A 10103-nucleotide genomic window follows, 5' to 3' on the forward strand; every position below is an offset into this window, starting at 1 on the left:
CCACAGATTTTCCACGTGCCATACTGTTAGATCAAATGGTTGGAATTCTCAAATGATACCTTGATAATCATATGGCCCAAAGAACTAGTCATTAATTTCCTCTTCCTGCTTCAAATTACAGTACTAATGTTTAATGCTTTGGTGTATGATATTCTTCATGTCTGCCTAAGCATGACAATATTCCTGTTCCCTGCAGCTGACATCATGTATATGTTATTTATTTTAATTAAGTTAAAAACAGTATTTCTTGTTAACTGTATTTCTCACCAATCTGCAATAACTATTGCAGAAAGTGTTTTATAATATTGTCCTTTGTCCTTCCCTTTGTTATCTTTTCCAAAAATGTCTATTAAAGGGTGTGGCTTGTGTTCAGACTTAACTCTGAAATTCTTATCCGATCAAACACAAAAGATGACTTCTGCCTTTCCACTGAGCAGAAAAGAACAACAAACCTTACTTCCCAACAAACACAGTACAGTCCAATAAATATTTTTATACAATATGTTGTACTATTAAACAGATGCTTCTCCCTATCCTAATGTAAAATATATTTTAATGTTCCCCATTAACTAAGTACCTTTCATGACACGAGAATTGGTGGAGAAAATGGGAAATAATCTTTCAAAAATAGAGGCTAATTTCTTAAACAATGCCTGAAGGATTTAGGTTAGAACAGGGGAATGGGTTCAGACACTTCTTTTTTCTCCTGAGGGCTCCTTGTGAAGACAACTTTTGGATTTTCAATGGCTACTGCTATCATTCTCAGTAACTCACTTATTAGATGATTCAGTTACATTGTAATGCTACTTTCCCTCTTGTGGTGCTGTGGTAGCGTCCCTGCCCCTGGACCAGAGAGGACTTAGTTCAAGTCACACCTGCTCCAAGGGTGTGGAATAATAACTCTGAACAGGTTGATTAGAAATATAGATTAAAACAATGTCACACCACTTTCTGTATTTGTCTTGGTATATGCGGCATTTGGACTCACACAGAAGCAGGATTAAAGGAATACATCAAGATTGTGAGCAACAATCAGCCCTCCATGAAATTTAAAGCCACAACACAGACAGAAAGCATTATTTTCCTAGACACCATTTGCATAAAATAACAGGTACAAGTTTGCAACAGAAGCTTATTTTCTAAATAACTGACATAATTCAACACACCTTCTCGAATGGTAAGGTCACAGCCAATGCCATTCTGTATTCATAAATCTGAAATATTTACGCCAAGCAGTACCCTTCCTTTTCCTGCATCTCAGATCTTAATCTCAGATGTAAATTTAATAGCTGACACAGTTTTCATTCATTACAACAACATCCACTCCACTTTTCTAATATACCAGCTCCTGAACATATGCATTAAGTTAGAGATTCCCCGTTCATTTGTATGTAATTTGTTATTTCAGTGATTTCAAGTTTTCCCAGCTACTAGTTAGGTGAATGTTCCTTTGTTGACAAATTTGAAACTGTTCTTTCTTGTTTGAGGCCTTTGTCTCTCTCCTTGACCCCCTTGCAGCCTTCCCCTCTCCCACTTGCTGTCTCTCTCTCTCTCTCTCTATCCTGCATTCTTTGTTGCCTTCCTTTCACTCTCATTTGCAGTTTCTTTCTCTCTCAACTTTCCTTGCTGTCTCCCCTTTCTCCTACAATGCCGCTGCGACCTCCCTCTCCCACCAAACTCCACTTTATTGCTTCTCTCTCTATCTCACATGTACTTGTGGCATCCCTCTCTCTTCCACAAGCACTGTGGCCTCACTTCTCTATTGCAGTCTTTCTGTAATCCCATAGCCCACTTGTGGCCTCTTTCTCCCACCACATCCCCAATAAGACTGATGCACCTGACTCTTGGTTCCAGTCTCCCTTGATGCTTCCCTTTCTCTCTGAAGCTGCTTGCTGCCTCCCTCTCTACAGGCTCAACCTCAGACCCTTCTCCACTCAAATTGGCTCACCCCTCCATATTTCCATGGCTGCTGGCCCAGAGTTCCTTGGGGCTTTTCCGAGCTGCTGAATGCTCTCCAATCCTGTTTCCTGTTAATAGGTTCACTAGTGAACTTATCAACAGTGGACACAAGAGGGTTGCCAAACTGAGAGTGAAGGAGCAGCTCTCACCATTTCCTTCCATTTCTATTTAGAGAGAGACTTCTGTCTAGTTGCCTCCGTGAATGAATTTTCTCATTCCTGAATTAGTTAAGTAAAATATCTGACTTTTAAGTCCTAATGAACCCTCTATTGGAACATCATTAAAACCTTTTGGTATGGTGATCATCTTCTTAATATACAAAGGAAGAATGAAAGCATTGCTACGTGTGACTATTCATTAAGAACTTGGAAAGTATGAGATTTGTAGAATGTAAAATGTTTGTTATTGTGTCACCTAAAATAAATGCATAAGAAACAAACGACAGACAAAAGTAGACACTGGGCCACTTCAAACTGATGCTGTAAGGCTAGTGATGGGAGATAAGGAAATAGCTGGAGAACTTAATAAGTACTTTGCGTCAGTCTTCACAGTGGAAGACATGAGTAATATCCCAATAATTAAAGGGAGTCAGGGGGCTGAGTTGAGTATGGTTGCCATTACAAAAGAGAAAGTGCTAGAAAAGCTAAAAGGTCTTAAAATTGATAAATCTCCTGGCCCTGATGGGCTACATCCTAGAGTTCTGAGGGAGGTGGCTGAGGAAATAGCAGAGGCGTTGGTTGTGATCTTTCAAAAGTCACTGGAGTCAGGGAAAGTCCCGTATGATTGGAAGATCGCTGTTGTAACCCCCTTGTTCAAGAAAGGATCAAGACAAAAGATGGAAAATTATAGGCCAATTAGCCTAACCTCGGTTGTTGATAAAATTCTAGAATCCATCATTAAGGATGAGGTCTCTGAATTCTTGGAAGAGCATAGTCTGATTAGAACTAGTCAACATGGATTTAGTAGGGGGAGGTCGTACCTGACAAACCTGTTGGAGTTCTTTGAAGAGGTGACAAGTAGGTTAGACCAGGGAAACCCAGTGGATGTGGTCTATCTGGACTTCCAAAAGGCCTTTGATAAAGTGCCACACGGGAGGCTACTGAGAAAGGTGAGGGAATGGCGTTCGAGGTGAGCTACTGGTATGGATTGAGGATTGGCTGTCTGACAGAAGGTAGGGAGTTGGGATAAAAGGTTCTTTTTTGGAATGGCAGCCGGTGACAAGCGGTGTCGCGCAGGGCTCAGTGTTGGGACCGCAGCTGTTCATGTTATATATTAATGAGCTGGATGAAGGGACTGGGGGCATTCTAGCGAAGTTTGCCGATGATACAAAGTTAGGTGGACAGGCAGGTAGTACTGAGGAAGTGGGGAGGCTGCAGAGGGATCTAGACAGTTTGGGAGAGTGGTCCAGGAAATGGCTGATGGAATTCAATGTGAGCAAATGCGAGGTCGTGCACTTTGGAAAAAAGAATACACGCATGGACTACTTTATAAACGGTGAGAAAATTTGTAAAGCCAAAGTACAAAGGGATCTGAGAGTGCAAGTCGAGGATTCTCTAAAGGTAAACATGCAGGTTGAGTCTGTGATTAAGAAAGCGAATGCAATGTTGTAATTTATCTCAAGGGGGTTGGAATATAAAAGCACCGTTGTGCTACTGAGACTTTATAAAGCTCTGGTTAGGCCCCATTTGGAGTACTGTGTCCAGTTTTGGTCCCCACACCTCAGGAGGGACATACTGGGTGGCATGGTGGCACAGTGGTTAGCACTGCTGCCTCACAGCGCCTGAGACCCGGGTTCAATTCCCGCCTCAGGCGACTGACTGTGTGGAGTTTGCATGTTCTCCCCGTGTCTGCGTGGGTTTCCTCCGGGTGCTCCGGTTTCCTCCCAAAGTCCAAAGATGTGCAGGTCAGGTGAATTGGCCATGCTAAATTGCCCGTAGTGTTAGGTTAGGGGAATGGGTGGGTTGTGCTTCGGCGGGTCGGTGTGGACTTGTTGGGCCGAAGGGCCTGTTTCCACACTGTAATGTAATCTAAAAAAAAATCTAATCTAATACTGGCACTGGAGCATCTCCAGCGGAGATTCACACGGATGATCCCTGGAATGGTAGGTCTAACATACGAGGAACGGCTGAGGATCCTGGGATTGTATTCATTGGAGTTTAGCAGAGTGCAGTGGAGGCCGGGACGCCAAGTGTCTTCAAGGCAGAGATTGATAAATTCTTGATGTCACAAGGAATTAAGGGCTACAGGGAGAATGCGGGTAAGTGGAGTTGAAATGCCCATCAGCCATGATTGAATGGTGGAGTGGACTCGATGGGCCGAATGGCCTTACTTCCACTCCTATGTCTTATGGTCTTAAATAACTACATCATATATGTAATCTGTGATTTGCAGATATTGTAGGACCAGGTCATGAAAGAATGAGAAGGCATGGGAGAGAGGGGTAGGAGGGGCATATCTTAACATGAGGGATATTGATGGGCTATTGGAGATGTTTTGGGGAACATTAAGTTTTCTGGAGTGTGGGAGTGTGTGGGGAACAAAAGGTCTGAGTGCAAGTTTATTTTCAAACATCTTGGGACAAATTCCCACAGAGGTGGACCTTTTAAACAGCCTGCCTCCATGGCTGGCAGGTGCTGTTGCTGCATTTGAACTTTGGCTGGGAGCATTTAGCTTAACCTCAGCCTCTTCCCCTGGCCCTGAAGATCCTGTCTTCGGAGCAGCCATTTTTGAGGCAGTTGAACAAAACTGTGAGTTTTCCTGACTTCTGCTACATGTCTCGAGAATAAAAACAATAACAAAGTAGTACGATCCCAGAGGTTTTGTTGGAATTGAATGTAATCGCCACGTAACAAGTTATTATGGACATTAAAGATATTGTCAAATCATAGTAAATGAGGATTATAATGTAAAAGTGACCTTTGGTACTGAGCATGAGAAAAATACCTAAAGTTGGCCTGACAATATAGGTATGATTAATAGGAGGAAATAAGATGAAAAAGGATAGTTTGATATTCTCATTGGTCCTTTAATTCCAAGCAGTTGGCACTTTCTACACTCCCTGATGTCCATCCCTACACTTGAACTTGTTGTGGCAAATGTATCTGGTATGAATTCTGAGGTCAGGTTTGCCTTATGATATTACAACAAAATAGAGAATGTTACTCTAATTGGGAATCACTGCTGTAGCTGACCAGTTAATAGTGTGGTTGAGACAAAGTACGGAATTGTTCCATTTCCAAGACTAGCATCCGTTTCCTTAACATACACAACAATATGTACTGAATACTAAGCCCGAGTTCTGTGTAATTTATATACAAGCCATTTGCTGCACAATGAGAAACAACTTGAAGAACAATAATTGCCAGAGATGTTACTGGGAAGAGTTATCTCCACTTTGTTACACTTAATGTGTTTCAGGGGAGCTTCCTATCCATTAATGAAAGTTGGCATGATGTTGATTTTTTTTCCATTTAAAGGTGGATAAATCCCCAGGACCTGATCACGTGTACCCTAGAACTCTGTGGGAAGCTAGAGAAGTGATTGCTGGGCCTCTTGCTGAGAGATTTGTATCATTGATAGTCACAGGTGAGGTGCCAGAAGACTGGACGTTGGATAACGTGGTGCCACTGTTTAAGAAGGGTGGTAAGGACAAGCCAGGGAACTATAGACCAGTGAGCCTGACGTCGGTGGTGGGCAAGTTGTTGGAGGGAATCCTGAGGGACAGGATGTACAAGTATTTGGAAAGGCAGGGATTGATTAGGCATAGTCAACATGGCTTTGTGCGTGGGAAATCATGTTTTACAAACTTGATTGAGTTTTTTTGAGGAAGTAATAAAAAGGATTGATGAGGGCAGAGGGGTAGATGGGATCTATATGGACTTCAGTAAGGCGTCCAACAAGGTTCACCATGGGAGACTGATTAGCAAGGTTAGATCTCATGGAATACAGGGAGAACTAGCCATTTGGATACAGAACTGGCTCAAAGGTAGAAGACAGAGGGTTGTGGTGGAGGGTTGTTTTTAGACTGGAGGCCTGTGACCAGTGGAGTGCCACAAGGATCGGTGCTGGGTCCTCTACGTTTTGCCATTTACATAAATGATTTGGATGCGAGCATAAGGGGTACAGTTAGTAAGTTTGCAGATGACACAGTAGAGTCGCAGGTAGATAGGATAGTGAAGGCGGCATTTGGTATGCTTTCCTTTATCGGTCAGAGTATTGAGAACAGGAGTTGGGAGGTCATGTTGCGGCTGTACAGGACATTGGTTAGGCCACTGTTGGAATATTGCGTGCAGTTCTGGTCTCCTTCCTATTGGAAAGTTGCTGTGAAACTGGAAAGGGTTCAGAAAAGATTTACAAGGATGTTGCCAGGGTTGGAGGATTTGAGAGGCTTAACAGGCTGGGACTGTTTTCCTTGGAGTGTTGGAGGCTGAGGGGTGACCTTATAGAGGTTTACAAAATTATGAAGGGCATGGATAGGGTAAATAGGCCAAGTCTTTTCCCTGGGGTCGGGGAGTCCAGAACTAGAGGGCATAGGTTTTGGGTGAGAGGGGAAAGACATAAGAGACTTAAAAGAGGCAACTTTTACACAGAGGGTGGTACGTGTCTGGAATGAGCTGCCAGAAGAAGTGTTGGAGGATAGTACAATTGTAACATTTAAAAGACATCTGGATGGGTATATGAATAGGAGGGATATGGGCCTGGTGCTGGCAGGTGGGACTAGATTGGGTGGGATATCTGGTCGGCATGGATGGGTTGGACCGAAGGGTCTGTTTCCATGCTATACGCCTCTATGACTCTAAATCATTTGCCCTCTCTTGTCACCTTCTGTAGCTTCAACTAATGTTCAACACCTGAACAATATTGTTAACCTCTTTAAAAAACTTTACCTAGAAACCAGATAAAAGTCAATTGTTTCTGGACTATACTTTCAATGAAATACAGATTACAATAATCATGTTTAACTTAAATATGTTTCATAAGTGAAATAGTTGTTCTTCCACAAATTATGGATTGAATGATTCTTTGATTGACCAAAAATCTAGGTTGTATGGCATAGTTGCTGAGATAAAGCCACAAAAAAGACAGTGGACGCTGTCAGTTATAGATTCAACAACAGTGTGTACATACCAGCTATTTTTAAAATAGCTTTTGTTGTTAACTTATCCTGTTGTTTTGAAAGCCATGGTGTCAGGAAAATTAATGCTTTCCTTGTGTGCTGTGGCATTATGTTTGTGGAGGGGTAATTGATTATTTAGAATGTAGATGAATTCTTCTATTTCAGCTTAGTGTGAGTTCAAATACCGAATATGTGAACCCAAATACAGAAGGTAAGGTTATACATTCATTGCATCATCTCTTAATAGATTCATAAGAATGAAAAAGAAGCTCCTGAAAACCAAAAGTAGCTGGCAAAAACCAAAATGTCGCCCACAAGAACTTATGTAGCCTTAGACTACAGATTCCATATTCAGTTGCAAGGGATCATTTCAGGAATTTAAAGTTTTTATGACTCCCACTTCACAGAGTATTTCTTTGTTGACAGGTTTCAAATGATTTTCTCTCCTTTGTAGTCTTCTCTCTCCTCTTGTTGTAGAGCCCTTCTTCTCACCCCTCCACCACAGCCTTTGCAATCTTCTTTACCTCCCCATCTTTCTTGCAACGTCTTTCGCCTCTCAACCCTATTTCAGCCTCATCCTTCCCTACACTTCTTGTAGTCATCTCCTTTCCCAGCCCCTTGCAGCCTCCTTCTCCACTCATCCCTCTTGAGGCCTTCTCCATGCCTCCGCATCCTTTGGTATTCTCTTTCTCCTTCCCAGCCTAAATGTGCAGCCTCCTCCCCTCTTGACAGTCCCTTTATCCTCTAGTAATTGACTTCCAACAGCTTTTTTGCACTTTTCTCCTTCACTACCCACAACACCCAAGCTCTTCAGCCCCTCAGACCCCTCTGCAGTATCTTCCACCCTCAACCCCATCTTGCAGCCTCCTTCTCTAGGTCGATGACCCACTCCCAGCGATGCCAAAAGCTAACTCCTTGGTGAAAGGTTGTTCTAGCACCCCAGACAACTGCTCTTCATTATTTTCCTAATTGCACTCTGCTCTTTCAATCAAAGGCTGATTCTCATGTTTTTTGATGATGTGGAGGTGCCAGTGTTGGACTGGGGTGGACAAAGTTAAAAATCACACAATACCAGATTATAGTCCACAGGTTTATTTGGAATTTCAAGCTTTTGGAGCACTGCTCCTTTGTCAGGTAGCTAGTGGGGCAGGATCACAGACTACAGAATATATATTAAAAGATCCAAGTGTCATACAACAGGTGGGATGTATTGAACAAACTAGATTGCTGTTAAGTCTTTAATCACTTAGAATGGGTTGCAGGTTTCAATTTATTTAATATGTAAATCCCAGAACTTCTTTCAGGTCACATTCCTGAGATAACTTAAGGTTTTAAAAAAAAGTGACAGCTCAGCTCAGACAGTACATTAAAGGTGTGAGGTTAGAGACTCTGTATTCCAACCTTGAGTCAGATCAGTTCTATTTCCAAAGTAGGAATTTATAAATGACTGACTGCCTACAGATTGTGTTCTTTTTGAACAAAATAGAATGTATTGGCAAACATAAATCTGCAAATGCAAATTCACTCCATAGACTTATATGTGTGTGTGAGGGAGGGGGAGAGAGAGAGAGAGAGAGAGAGAGAGTATGCATGAATGAGATCTTGGGTTCACGTCACACTACAGGTGAACCCACTACACGATACACACCCTTTCTTACACACAATCATACTCATGTCGACTCTCTCTCATACACATGCACACACCCACACTTCACACTCTCGTGCACACCCAGGGACATATACTCCATCTCTCTCTCTGACACAAACACACACTCTCTCTCCCCGCCCCCCCCTCAAACACACACACACACACACACAGATAAGTCCATGGGGTGAATTTGTATTTGCAGTTACATTCTATTTTGTTCAAAAAGCACACAACCTGTAGGCAGTCAGTTCACATGACAGTTTATAAATTCCTACTTTGGGAACAGAATACAGACTCTAACCTCACAATTTTAATGCATTATCTAAGCTGAGATGTCACCTTTTTTTTGAAAACCTTAAGTTATCTTGGGAATGTGACTTGTAAGTAGTTCTGGTATTTACGTATTAATGAACTGAAACCTGCAACCCATTCCAAGTGATAAAAGACTTAACAGCAATCTAGGTTTGTTCAATACATCGCATCAGTTGTATGACACTTTGATCTTTTAGTATAAATTCTGTGTCCTATGATCCTGCCCAATTAGCTACCTGACACAGGAGCAGTGCTCCGAAAGTTTGTACTTCCAAATAAATCTATTGGACGATAACCTGGTATTGTATGTTTTTGATGATTGCTTTCCCAAGTGCATCTATCAGTAACAAGCATGGGGGAGACGTAGCCTGTGCTTGGAAGAGCAGTTCCTCACAGATTCTATCCTATGTACTTAGAGGGGTAAATTTCTCCCGTTGGTCACCCCTATAATTCAATTTTCCTAGGTGGTTTGGTAGCTTCTGAGGGTGCATTCACCTACTGCCTTCATGCATTTTGAGCCCTGATGTGCAGGTGAGCATGAAAATCTTGAGGTTGCAGACTTCCATTCCCTGTAGATCACTTTCTTAAATTAGGTTTTAAAACAATACAATGAAATTTGGTGAACAACAGAAAACTGGCCCAAAAGATTTTAAAATTATAATGGAGCTGATGCTGGTCAATGATTAATTAGTAGAATTTTAAGCTAAACATGTTGAAATTATTTTGAAACTGTTTTATCAGAAACATTAGCTTCTTGGCTTCTACTTTCATCCTGTGTGTATGGCCTAATCTTTAATTAGCTCTATGAAGTTTTATTTCTTTTAGTTTCATGTTTGTTTCTGTGAAAAACCTTTCATGTAATTGGTTGCTTGGAAAGCTGAGATATCCCCAATGAACAGCACTGCAAGCCGATGATACGAAGTTAGGTGGACAGGCAGGTAGTACTGAGGAAGTGGGGAGGCTGCAGAAGGATCTAGACAGTTTGGGAGAGTGGTCCAGGAAATGGCTGATGAAGTTCAATGTGAGCAAGTGCGAGGTCTTGCACTTTGGAAAAAAGAATACAAGCAT

At 42.0% G+C, this 10103-nt stretch overlaps 1 long non-coding RNA gene across 2 annotated transcripts in view; it reads left to right on the plus strand.

The window, feature by feature from the left end:
• The first annotated feature begins 5503 nt into the window (after positions 1-5503).
• Positions 5504-10103, plus strand: part of LOC122553020 — a 15805-nt gene continuing 11205 nt past the window's right edge. Inside the window, exon 1 of one of the 2 annotated variants that reach the window (XR_006312594.1) lies at positions 5504-5544. This is a non-coding gene — a long non-coding RNA (uncharacterized LOC122553020). Of the gene's footprint in view, positions 5545-9333; positions 9567-10103 lie in introns of those variants that run through there. The other variant, XR_006312593.1, reaches the window with a different exon arrangement.

This window comes from Chiloscyllium plagiosum, chromosome 9 (genome assembly GCF_004010195.1).
Source record: "Chiloscyllium plagiosum isolate BGI_BamShark_2017 chromosome 9, ASM401019v2, whole genome shotgun sequence".
NCBI classification, from domain to species: Eukaryota; Metazoa; Chordata; class Chondrichthyes; order Orectolobiformes; family Hemiscylliidae; genus Chiloscyllium; species Chiloscyllium plagiosum.